We start from the raw sequence: 14109 nt of genomic DNA on the forward strand, positions 1-14109 counted from the left end.
AATCAAAGGAGTTTATTGTTGTGGACTTGCACAGTCTTGCAGGTGTGGACCACTTACCTGTCTTGCATTTCCTTCCATAAACCTATAATTCTAATTAAGAGCCCGATTGAGCGCCGTAAGCAACATACTGTGAACTTCTCTCTTGCACTTACATGTAGAAGACGAAAGTTAAATTTTTCATATACCATGCAGTATGCCAATAATTTTTCGTTGTTGCTCATCCAAACTTTGGTTTCAATAATGTTTTTTTTTTCTTTTTCTGGTTTCCTAACATTATACCTCTTCTCGAAAGCATGATTTTAATTTGTTTTTCCAGACAAGTGATCTTGTGGCTTCTAAAGTCCCCCCTCCCGAATCACCGTTGTTCTGTCATTACTAAAATTATTCCAGCGATTCAGAGCGGGATCGAGCGCTGTTGAAGACGTGATCACAGTTGGATCATATATTCATGTCTGTCTTCAGTTCCATCTCAAGTTTCTCCACCAAACAGGTGTGAAAGAATATTCGATATGCCAAGCTTTTCAAATGTTAATCGCTAAGTTCGCACGGCGGGCCGTAAAGTTTGAAATATTGAGGTACCTTCTAGTTAAGGACTGCTTATGTGCACTCATTATTGGGAACTATACTAAAATCAAGTTTATTCTTGTAGTTTGAAACCTTGAGCAATCTTGTTGTTAGCATGGTAACTACAAGCAACAAGTGAGAGAGGGGGGGGGGGGAGGGGGGGGGGGGTCCTCACACAAAGTTAAATTCTGCTTGTACACATGTAACTTTGTTTCACCAAGGAGTTACTACACTAGGAGTGAACACTCTGCCCTTAGGGCTTTTCTTATCACTCAGAGCGGGATTATGAGGGATTAGGGGTCCAACGAAAAACAAAACGACCTCTTACGCAACGAGGTCACCTTGGTCTCGATCTCCGGACTTTTATGTCCCATGCGCGATGCCGTGCTGAACTGGCCCTCTCTAGGAGGAAACATCGACAGTCCAGTCATAATATATAGGTGGTTTATCTAGACTAGCTCTATACACATGTCGATAGCTTCATCACATGCGACACACACTCTGATGTCGTGGTAGTCTAAGAATTCAGCTCTCGATTGGTACAAAGATCTCGAAAATCGGCAAACGACAAGCTGAGTTTTGACCTGATTATTGTTGAAAAATGTCCTTATTTTGTTCCATTTATATTCATATTTCAATGTAATATTAGTGGTAGACCCAGACTACCCCAGATGAAAATCATTTTTTTGGCAGACAAATGAGATTTTCTTCTTTATTTTGATGTATGACTCCACCGATCTTGGCCGTTCTTGTTATTGTGATGACCTATTGGAAACCTGTTAACATCTGCTGTGTCACTATTTTTCTATTGTCCCACTAATATATATTGGTGTGTGGTTTCAGTTCACCTGGCGGTATTATTGTGCGTGTTGGACGAGTTGAGGAACTATAGCTGCTAGCTGGGCCGGGAGGGCATGAATGAGATGACATGCATATAATTACAAGCGCTAAGCTTGGCGGATAGTTAGGATTATATTTAATGATTATTAAACAACTGTTCTAATACAATTACAAATCCATTGTGATGTCTAGACTCTAGTGATGTCTATTGATTGTCTTTGACTTTTGTGGTGATTAATGATGTTGATTGTGTTGTCAAATATGCAATTAGATCGATCTAGGTCTATTTGTATATAAATAGTCTAATGATAATTGATCCAATGGCCGGGGTAATAGTATATTTGTAAAGCGCTTAGAGACATCTGTATTAAGCGCTATACCTATACAAATTAAATATTATTATTATTAAATTAATATTATTATTACTGGTAATGTCAGGGAGCACCTCCCTGCATATTATCGATGGTAATGCCTAGATGTTTACATTTATGTTTACAATTTAAAGGTGGGGGGGGGGGGTGGGGGTAAGAGCACATATTTTATTTTGCCCAGTTTTTGAGGAAAAATTTCGCAACGACTCAGTCAGCCGCTGAATAGTCATCAGTCGTCTTCCAAATAGTAATCGTCACGCGAGAAAGCTGTAAACATATCCTACAATGCACCGCACATGCCAGCGGTTCCGGCTGATTAACCGACCTTGCGCATGCGCTATGTGATGTTATTTACGACCGGTGCGACCAGGCGGCATTAATCCAATTTAGTGGAATGGTCGCTTGGGGAGCGCGGCATACAGGATGGGTCGTTTGACCCTAATCCAGTCCCCACTCCTAGTGTAGTAACTCCTTGTAACTTTGTTTCACTAGCTTGAAGTTACAATGACTGCTCGCTCAGCTAGTTAAAATCTTTGAACACTCGTTTCAGTACCTTGTGAACCCCTGTCGTTGCTAGTGAACCTTTGTTCAAAACTTTGAGGTTTCTCAAACTTTAAACTGAGGATGTCGTGCGAACATAGCTACCAGTGATTGTCTGCTGTCACTATGGGGGAAAAGTGTTGGATTTCAGGTTCATTTAAAGGCTGTCTATTTGAGGAAACCTGTCTGGTATAATTGAGTTTACATGTTTTTCAGGACTATCTATAAAAGGAGCTGATGATTGGGTATCCTCAATTTGCAAAGACACTATTTTGAAATGTGCCTGTATGGCAACGTGAGCGTTCACTGCAAATCCAAGATAAATAGTGTTTTTTTTTTGTGGTATTTTCTGAACCTATCGATTTCAATATTTCCAATGATAATAATGTTTGTAATTTATTCAAAGTTCAAAAGAACCCACCTGTTTTCCATCTTTAAACCAAAAAAAAAAAACAGAATGTAATGTGTACATGTACTTAGTGTCATAGAAACAGCTTGTTCCATGCTGAAAATGATTCAGTCATGTGTATATGTTTCTCATTTGATGTGGTATACCACAACAAATTCAAGGCAAATTACACATATCCCTAACCGTTGCCAACTGATGACGAATACAACCTTTAAAGGGGTACGTTCTGTTCCATGTGCATTGATAGCTCAAGCTGGAGATTTCTCTATGCTTTTTATTGTCAAACATACATGTTGAGGGTCAGGGTTTGTGTTGCAATAAGGTTTTAGGTCAGGTTTAGGGCTAAGTTTAGGTATACCGTACATGTATTGTTGGGTCCAGGGTCACAGTTTAGAATTCAGTAGGATATTAACCACAGAGCTTGTATCGTACAACTTTGTTCCTTCCTAGAAAAGAATTCTTGGTGATTCAGTGCAGTGTGTGACCCATCCAACATAATGAATGCAAAAAGTGAAAGTTATCTTGATATTGCCATTAAATAATACAACTGATTGTAAATATTATTTCATCCAATAATGAAAAACATGTTAATGATTTGATATTACGATTGAATAATAGTAGTCATGCTGAAGTAACTATTATTCAATGGTCATATTAACCCCCCCCCCCCCCCCCACACACACACACATACTGGAGAATCTGATGGTTCCCCATGCACTGTCTGAATTTATAAGCATGTTGAACTGTTCCCCTTTTTTGCAAATTAGCATCCAATTGATATTCATGGAACGATGTACATTTTGGAAATTCTCATTGATAAAAACTGGTCCTTTAACGACAGTCTATTGGCATTTTGTTCCAGGAAGCTATTTTGAGTTATCTTGTTACAGTCTGATCCTAAGGGAGCGTAAGGGTACCCGTGATTCACCAAACTTCACCCCTCTGACCCACCTGTGAATAGGATACCGGTTCCCCAGAAGAACCCATTCAGACTGAAGGAAATGGTGCAAAACATGTATAAAGAAACGCTATGTGAAGAATCATCGTATAGCAAAAGGGCGTTCAGACTAGTATACACTCGCCTCATAAAGAAACAAGTTTCAAAGAGGTCAGTTGACATGACGACAAGCCCCGCCCAGTTATACAAATTAGTCAGAAGTAGTCAGAACAGAGGAGGGATGGGGGGGGGGGGGGTAGCCTCGCCCTATTGACCAACTTGTGAATTGGAAACGGGTTCCCTTAAGAAAATGTTCTCACCTGTAAACCTGTTACTACAGTAGGTGTATAGGAGTCTGCGAGCACAATGTAGCCTGTATTCTCAAAAGCCCTAACTTAAACAAGTTAGTACACTTACTGACTTATGGAAGGCTAAGTGTATAACCCATGTTTTATATGAAATGATTGTAATTGTGTAAATAAATATAGAAACAAAATGATTTTGGTCATACCATGAATAGATATAAGTTGTTTTAACTTTCATTTAGTTACAAATTTCTACAGGATGAGGAGATTGACATTTTGCACAGTAAATAAGTGATCAGTATACATGTATATCTTTAGTTCTTTAATCAGTTTTAAACGTAAAGAAATTTCCTTATTCTATAAATGTCTATATTTATGAAATTTGTATATCTCACTAGGTAGCATTTGTGCTCTTCTAAAAGAGTTATAACGAAAAACATGGTAGGCAAGAAAAAACAGTATATGTTTTGATTTTTTTTTAGTTTGCATAGAGTTTACAACCCTCTTTACACTACAGATCAATGCTTAAAATCTTTTAAATATACATGTAGGTGTTCAAAGTCACTCTCGTTTTTTCCTGAATCTCTGGATGGAGTGACACCATTTAAAGAGAGCAGTAGCCTTAAGAAATCAGCTTACTTTAGGCTGTAGACATTGCACCAGGAGGCTAATTGATACGCAGACTAGTGGGGGTTTGAGTGGATAAACATAATCCTTAGGACCTAGACGTGATCCTGAATAATATGTGCCTCACTTGAAGTATTAAAGCCATGTGAGAGTTCTTCATACACCTGAGACTGTGTATTCACTATGTCTGAAAATATTGCCGAAAGAAATCCTTTCCCCGGATTCGGATTACAACTGCGATGCCTCAGTTCGAAAGGAGTTCAGTAGGTTTTATGTAGTTTATTATTTTAGCTTATGAAGTTTTTGTGATTTTGATGTGTCAAAACAGAAATGATATCAACTGTATTTAAAAGATCTGACTGAATTTTTGAAAGTAGTGTCTTATCAGAACTATTGCACTGAATAAGCTTACATGGATCCAAAGTTTTTCAACAAGGTGCTAATGATTTTTAATTTGTTGTTGTTCTCTTGTGTGATATTTATAGGTTTAACAAATTATCTGAATTATGTAACAAGAAAATGTCTTGCTGGGGTGTTGTAGGAGCTACATTTAGATAGACCTACAAATTGTACTTATTAGAAGAATTCTTAGTCATTTGCTATTCATAGTTTTATATTTCATTGGGAATGTATTACAGTTATGGCCACTCTCGAGTCATGACATGAAATCGGATCTTGTTAATATTCTCAAGTGGTTTGTAAATAGCTTACACCTCTTGACTATGTCACGCCTTGTCACAAACTTGATGGGCTTTAATGTGTGATTAGCACCTTAGGGGCCATTTGATAGGGATCGATGTTAGATTGGAGGTTTAGCACGATGCTGTTGAAGATTTTAGAAGCCTTAACACTTCATAGTATTCAGTATTATGGGATTTTGTGACTAATGTTACAAATAAAAAGATGTGTGACATCAACTGTCCAATTTGTAGGAAAAAATAAATACATCTAAATTTAGAGGAAAAGTTAGCAACATGACCTGAATTTTATGAATTTCTTTGCCATTGCACAAATGTGAGCTTATCAAAATATTTAGTCAGTGTACATAAACATGAATTTCAAACCAGAAATATATGAACTAGAATGATAACAGTTTAGAATTGCATGAGAATGCTGTGTTGACTCTGTAATTGGAGTGTCTTTCCTGGTAGCAAATATTTGGAATGGATGAAATCATAATATTGAGAGATTGAATTTGAGAAATCAAAACTTCTACTGTGTCTTATCAGATAAATTCAGTGGGAGGTTTGTGTGCAGGGGTCACATGGTGTCAGGGTCATATCCATATGGGTATTAGGAGAAGGAGGAGGTCGTAAGTCATTTTTCCTTAAACAGTTGCAGAAAAACGCCCGCTTGAACTTGCAATTTGTTTTGCTGATTGTCCATAGCTATGTGGAAATATAATTCATTCCATTTTACCCTTCTAAATTTGTAATGACCTACTCCCTCAGCTGCAAGAAAAGCATGCGTGCAGTTTCAACACGTAGCAAGGACATTTTATCCTGCCTCTAGAGTTTGCTGACTTGAAATGATTGAATATCATATCCAGTTTTTGAAAGATTGCATTTTATTATATGTGTGGGCTTCATCCTATTAGGAAATAGTGGTCGATATTCACTCCCAATAGGATAGAAGTGGGCGTTAGAGAGAAATATTGCGTGGTGGCTTTATGCATTACCGGTAACTGGAGTCAGCAATAAAGGGATATGTGTACAGTGTACTTACCTGTAATGAGTTGTAAATTGAATGGGGCTTAAATGACAGTTCTAAAGATAAATGGTTGAATTAAAATATTACATGAATGAAGATATACAATGTAGCTTTCATTCTTGGTTTTTAGGCATACACAACGATACTTTTGGTTTCTGCTGGTGTGTCATTCAATTCTTGTCTGCCAGTTCTGAGAAAAGCGGAAAAGCATAAATGTAGAACATAAAGAGAGAGAGAGAAAGAGAAAAAAGAAAAGAGGCAGCTAAATCATTTATTGCTAGTAAACTGACTATTTTGTTATGATGAGCCTGATGTTTTGTTTAAATTATATCGAAAATTATATCAGATAGAAAATTATTGACTCATCATTGTACATGATCGTTTTGGCCCCCCCCCCCCCCCCGGCCCCCCCCCCCCCTCCCCAACTCATCACCACTATTATCTTTACCCCTCAGTATAGAGAAAGTTCAACTAAAGTTTCACCCCTCTAATGAAATGTTTCCTCCTGCTTCTCTAAGATACTGGGTCATTTCCATTATGGCCAGAGGGGGTTCCCAACCCAGTGAAGCTCGAGGGACGATGGACAGAGTGGTAAATAGTAAACACAGGGAAGCACTGTTACACAACCAGCCAACCAAAGAACCGACTGAGCATGTGTGTGGTTGGGTTATCTGTGGGTTATCCGTGTTTGTTGTACAGGGTGTACATTCATTGCTGCTTCCACTGAGCTGACAGGGTGTTATTCATGCCTAGTTTGTGTGTGAGTAAACACCGCCTGCCAAAGACTGCCAAAAAGTTTGGAGTATTATAGCAGACAGTCCTAATGCTACTTGTCTGATACCGGGTTCAGTAGTTTGTGAGTTGGAGCTGGAGTGCTCCTTGAATATAGTGGTCCACTCAATCTGGAAGAATAATTTGGACTCTTGCAAAGTGGTTATTCCATGCTCCAGCCCACTTCTATAGCAAATGGTCTGCCAGCACCAGCCGGCCGGCCGGTGAATTAGTTGTGATTTTCCGTACAAGCGGGTTCTTGTGGAATATTGTGCAGTGAAGGCTGGATAAAGTGAAGGGACTATTGAATGAAGTGTCTGTCTGGTAAGTGAATGTATATACGAAAGAGAAATAGTATAATAGATTCTATAGGCTTATATACATAAAAACTAGCAATGCCGTAAAGTACTTATGATACAAGTGGATAAGCCTCCAACACCGTCACGAACACCCTGTATAAAACTAGTATCCTTGAACCAATTCTTCATGCTGTAGGCATATTTTTGTCTGTATATATCTATATATGTTTTTTTATGTACAAGTATGCTCAACTAATACTACATGAATCTCTGGCTTGATATTTACGTCCCGTACATTACAGTGTACATCCATCACAATCATACAAAGTATTTGCATTCTATGACTAATATGTTTACTTATCATTAGACTCAAGTACAAGTTATATTTGTTTTGTTTACCTACTATTGTACATGTGATATCGACCTACTGTGCATCATATAATATTGTATACTCTCATTTTATATGCACAGTATACCCCAGACGAAAAGCAACCATTATGTCTTTTGTAACCGTTTACTTTTGATATCGAGTTTCACTATGAGCTGCACGTATTGAAGTACATAAAAAAGAAGAGCAAATATAACTTTTGATAATGTGTCATATTTCTGATGCTGTTCAAATATCTGATATACACAAGCACCATCTTCTCCGTAATCCAGGGCTACAGTTTTCAGTGAGGGCCAAAGCTATTATTTGTTTTTTTAAAGCGTTGTAAAATAATGAAAATCTGCCATAAATGTTGTCATGAATGATGTTGATGCATGATCACGTGCAGCAAGTACATGATTTTCAGGCTGTGTTGTTTTCCAGAGAGCATATTATTCACGGCCAATACCGAATACAAAGTATTCCATTGTCATTCACGACAGGGTTAAGCCTTGTCAGCCTTTGTGCAGGCGAGGATTTACCAAGGTTTAGTGAAACCACATTATATAGTACTGACATCACGGTGCACTATTAAGTTCATTTCTTGTTTACCAAGCACAGCTAAATGCAATGAAGCCAGTCAATTAAATGTTAATCAGGAGAAAGAATATGCAAATAGAAAATTACAGCCGACGTGAATTAAGGTCTTTTAGGTTGTGCAGTCCACTTTTGTGTGCCATATTCCGACCCACACACTGGGAGTGTTTGCACAATCATGGTAGAATAGAATAGAATAGAGGGAAGAAAAGTTCCTCTGTTCAGAGTCAATTCAGTGGAACCACTTGTTGGAGCATTTAGCATTATACAAATAGTGTGTACTGTCTGTGTTAAACCATTAGAAATACATCAAAATCAATACGTGGGACTGTTATAGGGATTATATAAGCTGGGATTGTTATAGGAGATTAAAACTGTTTGCAAAGTGGTATTATACTTGTAGGCTAAAATATGTACCACAAAAATGTGTATCACAAAATCATGATGTATGATCTGCATCGGTAGTGGGTTAAAGATGTATTTGTTTTGGAAACTCCAGTGTTTTTAATCAATACTATCATGAATGATCTTATTTGTTTAGGCTATTATGATATGCTCATTGCTCTCCATGTTCTAGAAGTGGGTAAAGTCCCATGCTAAAAATAGTCCAACATTAGCTGGTAGTGATCATGAGACATATGCAGCACGTCAGTCGTTAGATAAACAAAAGAACATGGTCATAAATCAACACCACTGGAAGTTCTACAGTGGGAATACACTTATCACAGAGTTTTGATTCAATATTCATACATATTTTCAGATACGGGTATATCAAAACGAGTACTGATTTGAGGAAGTATTGATTTGAGTGGTTGAGTTGGTGTCTCACTCCCTGCATGATATCGCAGTTGTTCTTGTTCATCTCTAGAAGGGCTCATGTTAAGCTGAGTTTGATGCAAGATCACGCCAAGGGTTTGATAAGGTCACCTGCGTCAGTCACTCATACCTTGGACTTTCTTATACCCAACCTACTTAGATGTAGGTATCTCACCTGTCCAAGTTTCAATCATACAAGACAGAAGCTGCAGTAAAACATGAGTAATTCAGATAGTGAATTGTAAAATGTATACCACTTCATCAACAATTTGATACAAGGGCTGATCCAGTGAGAAAAAAAAGTGTAGCCAAGTTTCCAAAATTTCTGTTTGGGGTAAAGGGCCATTTTTATTTGTAGAGGAGGTGGGGGGGGGGGGGGAGGGTGAGGGTACATAGGCATGTGAATTTTGGTTTGTAAATGGGGCAGGTAAGGGGCAGTTTGCTAGTGATTCTTTCAAAGAAAAATATTAAGGTTAGGTACATGTACATGTATGCTTTACACTTTTACAGTAGGGACTACATAACAGATGGTTCTTGGTCGCATTGCATGTTATTATCAAAATAGATCAATTGCCACATTCTTCCTTTCCTACCTTTATAAAAATTGTATCCTTTTCTAACTGAGATCATTGTTTGATCTTATTATTTATGTTGCTATACAAGAAGGCAGTGTATCTATCTTGATGACGTAGTGCAGGTAACACTGTCAAACCTACTGTAGAGTTAAGACTCTGGGATTATCATTTTGATTATCTTAACATGGTGTTTTGACAAATTAGACAAGTTCATTGAAGCTGCCACATGTGACATGCAAGGCCCTTGTAGGATGAAGGTCACATCATTCTACCACAATGTGGCACTGAAAATAGAATGACATTGAAAGTACAGGATATATGTTTTTGATAACATATTTTTGTCCTAAAAACATCAATGTAACAATGTACATCATTACATGTACATCTGTCTGTATTTAATAGTGATATTATAATTCTAACACTTTTCTAAGTATTTGATTGGTCCTCTGCATGATTCTGCCCCTAAAGCTACCAAATTAGCATCCCATTCATAGTATGTTTTGTAAGTGAATATTTTATATTTCTTTTGAGATGGGTTCATACATGTATATGTATATGTTACGTGCAAGATGGGGCACATTGTGCTTCATTTGCTTGTACACCAGGGTTTCATAGAGCTAATATTGAAATGGCATGACCAAACAAATATACAAACTCTGCTGCTTCTTTTTATACTCTTTAGCGAGTCAATATTATTGTCTATCTCAATGGCCTCGCTGGGACTTGGATTTTTTGTTGTGTGTTTGTCCGGAAGAGTTTACTCCTTTTTTTCTTCATCATCACATTTACTTGAATTGGCCTGCAGGTAGAAATTTGGGCATTTCTGGTCCTCTTTTGACAAAAGGTGTAGCGAGGCATCCTTGTGAGAAATAAATGGTGGACATTCCAACCGTTCCATACCTTTTTAGAAATCATAGGTTAACCAGGGTTGACCGTAAAAGATAATTGATTCGTTTGGAATCCATATGATTTATGTTGTGAAGCTGCAAGGATACAACATCTTTGAAATTAAAATAATTAAAAAACTTGTGAAACTTCCCGACCTTACAGCATATTTTTGTATTCGAATTCTCGTAATTCGATAAAGATTATGGGATTATAATTTTAATTACATTATGAAGCTTTTCAATAGTCTGTTTTCTAGTGATTACATACATGGAGGTAACTCCTGTTAATTGATTCCATATTGTTTATACATAGGCTACACCAAAACATGTATGGGGCTTCAAACATGATGGGATTATAAAAGTTAGTGGGGCTTGGTAATAGTAACATCATAAACTTACCACTACATGTGCATCATACATTTATAAACGTACCCATACATGCCACTTGTATCAACATGAACTCATAATGCCCAAATAATGCAAAATCCATGGTGGTTGTATTGCCCTTTTAGGTACTAGCACCTGGGTCGTTCAGTCAATTTTTTCTCAGTTTTGAATTCTTTAATATATATTTTTGGGGTCGGCCGGTCGCAAAGGGCTATACAACATCTTTTTTGCTAGGCCTTATGTCTCTATTCCTGACATTGACAAGATTAACCCATTTAATGCTACATGTAGGCATATATGTAAACTCGGGTGAACTTTGGCAAGTGTTGATGTAAATTATTTTTTTACTGGTATGCCTAAATCAAATCATGTTCAACATATAAAAGCAGATGTAATATCATATTCTGGGTGATGATATACTCATTGCACGGTGAAACATATCAAAACTATCCAGTTTAACCAGAATCCTGGAACATGGATATATATCGAAACCTGTTCAAAGTGCAATGACAGAATTTCTCTGTACAGTTTAGTATGGTGTAGGTTGTCATGTGATACATTTCATTCACAAGAATTCATGGTGATGACGTTTCGAGTGGAGACGGATGTTCTATAACATACCAGGATGCAGAGTTTTCTGCAGACAGATCCTGTGAACTTGAGTGGAAGTTCATCGGAAATTGATGTAAAAACCAGCAATTTCATTGATCAATCAAACGTTTTGTAATAGTAGATCAGTAGTAGATGTCTAATATTTAAATGGGGAAATTGCTGATGTTTTTCATTAGCAATATTAAGAGAATGACTGTTGTCCTACAGTGGTTTGCACAATTTTAAGCAAGTATTTTGTAGGTTGTGTAACATGTTGAAATTTACAACATGGGTTACCTATTGAATATTGGGATAATCATAAGGTTAGTATAGGGTTGAGGTTCCATACTAACTTTTATTTTTGTTGGGGGTCCATTATCGGCCTGTCTCATCAGCTTGAGTTTGCCAAATAACCCGCTATTTTTAGACTGGGGATATTATCCTGAAGCTCGATATTGCTTCTTCACTAAGACCAAGATTTTTAGGGATATTTTCTTGACCAAATATCCATCTAATTGCAACTGTGGGCTAATGAAGACGCAAATTAACTGGCTAATTTGTGATCGGGATAGTTAGAATATCGTGTTATTGCAAACTCAAGCTGATGAAGCCAGGTCTATTGAAATTTGTGGGTTTACATGATGCAGTGAGCCCTATCTAAAAGTCTTGACAGTTTGGGGAGTCATGAATTAGATTTGTTGAATGTGATTTTCTGTTCTAATTTGTGGAAGTACCGGTATGGAAATTGAACGTCACCCAAAACATTGGGGATGAGGGTAGTTCAAGTTGGGGTTCTGGTGCAATGGTATATTTTCAAGGAATTAAAAAGTGGAAGGAAGTAGAGCAATTATTTTACCAACATCCTACCAGCATGTGAGTTCTAATTGATTTTTTGAATGGAAGGGAAAGTGTTTGACTGAAACCAAATTATCTAGCAGGATATGGGGAATATCCTTCCTTTTAGAGACACTAGTTGACAAAGATATGTGTACTAACAGTATTCATGTATTTAAGCCTTTTCTGCTAGTTAATAAAGTTAGTATGGAATATTTTCATTCAGTGTTTATTGATTATGTATTTTCCAGGTAAAAAAACAAACAGAAATGCTTTGAAAGCAAGATTACCAAATATAGAAATATATCAATACAATATTTAAAGAATTTTTTAGTTATATGTTTCACAATCCAAGATATTATATATTTTGATATTTCTTTTTAAATTAGCAGATCAAGATTTTGAAACTTTATTTCCAAATATGAGTAATCAACATTTAAGTGAATATTTTCATCAATCTTCACACGTTGTGAAAATCCAAACCAAACCCATTGATACTAGATGTCTTGAAATATACACCTGTAGAATGTTTAAATGCACTCAAAATCAATTTTTGTTGTTATGAATAACAACCCGCAGATCTGTACTGTACATCTGGAAATGTTGCCCATTTGATCATGTTCAGAACACGCTCGTGTTTAGATCGAGCAGGTTGTTTATGAATCATTGAAATCAAGCAAACGTTTGTTGTCATCAACGGTTGTATTTGATTGTAAATCCAGGGTTTCGACCCGCCACATCAGCATGAGTGTGGAAGCAGATCATTGTACTTCCCAAAGGAGGAAGTCAAAACTTTCAAGATTTTTGCTTGGGTGTATTTTTTTTTAAAGAGAGAAGGTCATTGAAAGTAATGCACCCATAAATGAATCCTGTGCCATTTCATCATTTCCATTTATTGGCAATTATATAAGAAGGGTCATTTCTGAAATTAAGATATGAAAGTACCAGAAATTACCATTTATGAAATTAGATTCATATAATTCTACAACTTTATTCCTGAAATCAGTTATTTATCATTATTTATTTTAAATCAGCATGAAAAGGGAAATGTACACTGTACATGTACTGTATATACTACATTTTAAAGACATAATTAGATTGTGCTCATGAAGCCTGTTATTTTTCAATGTCAGTTATAATGGAAAATCAACAAACTTGCTTTTTAACATGTTCTTAATTCTGTAAATGAACTCCCTGTGGATTAGCTATATTTGCATTTGGGTTAGCCGTCATATCTATTGACATATTGTTGCAGGCAAATACCCAAAGAATGGAAGGCAAATTTGTTGTTTGTGAAGTTCCTTTCATGCAAGTTGTATGTCATTGATGTATGTCCTTGATGATAATTTTATGAGCTACTGTGTGATCAGAAACATGAAACTTGTACTAATTTTAATGATGGCTGTTATAGCATCAAGAAGCTTTCGCCATGAAAGGAAATACTCGTGTTGTGATTCAAATGTATTTATAAATGTGCAGGCATGTCAAACTTTCACAAATTTTGACCACTCATAAAATTCTTAAGTTTTAGGTTTCAAGCAGCCCCAAGGGATTTATTGAAATCAGTAATACATAATTCTAAATGATTTCTCTCTCTTTCTCTTTCTCTTTCTCTCTTCCTATCTCTCACGCTGTCTCTTTCTTTCTTGAGGAAAACCAGAAGAAGGAAGTATTGTCCACTT

This window comes from Strongylocentrotus purpuratus, unplaced genomic scaffold (assembly GCF_000002235.5).
Source record: "Strongylocentrotus purpuratus isolate Spur 01 unplaced genomic scaffold, Spur_5.0 spur5_scaffold_7, whole genome shotgun sequence".
In the NCBI taxonomy this organism is placed as follows: Eukaryota; Metazoa; Echinodermata; class Echinoidea; order Camarodonta; family Strongylocentrotidae; genus Strongylocentrotus; species Strongylocentrotus purpuratus.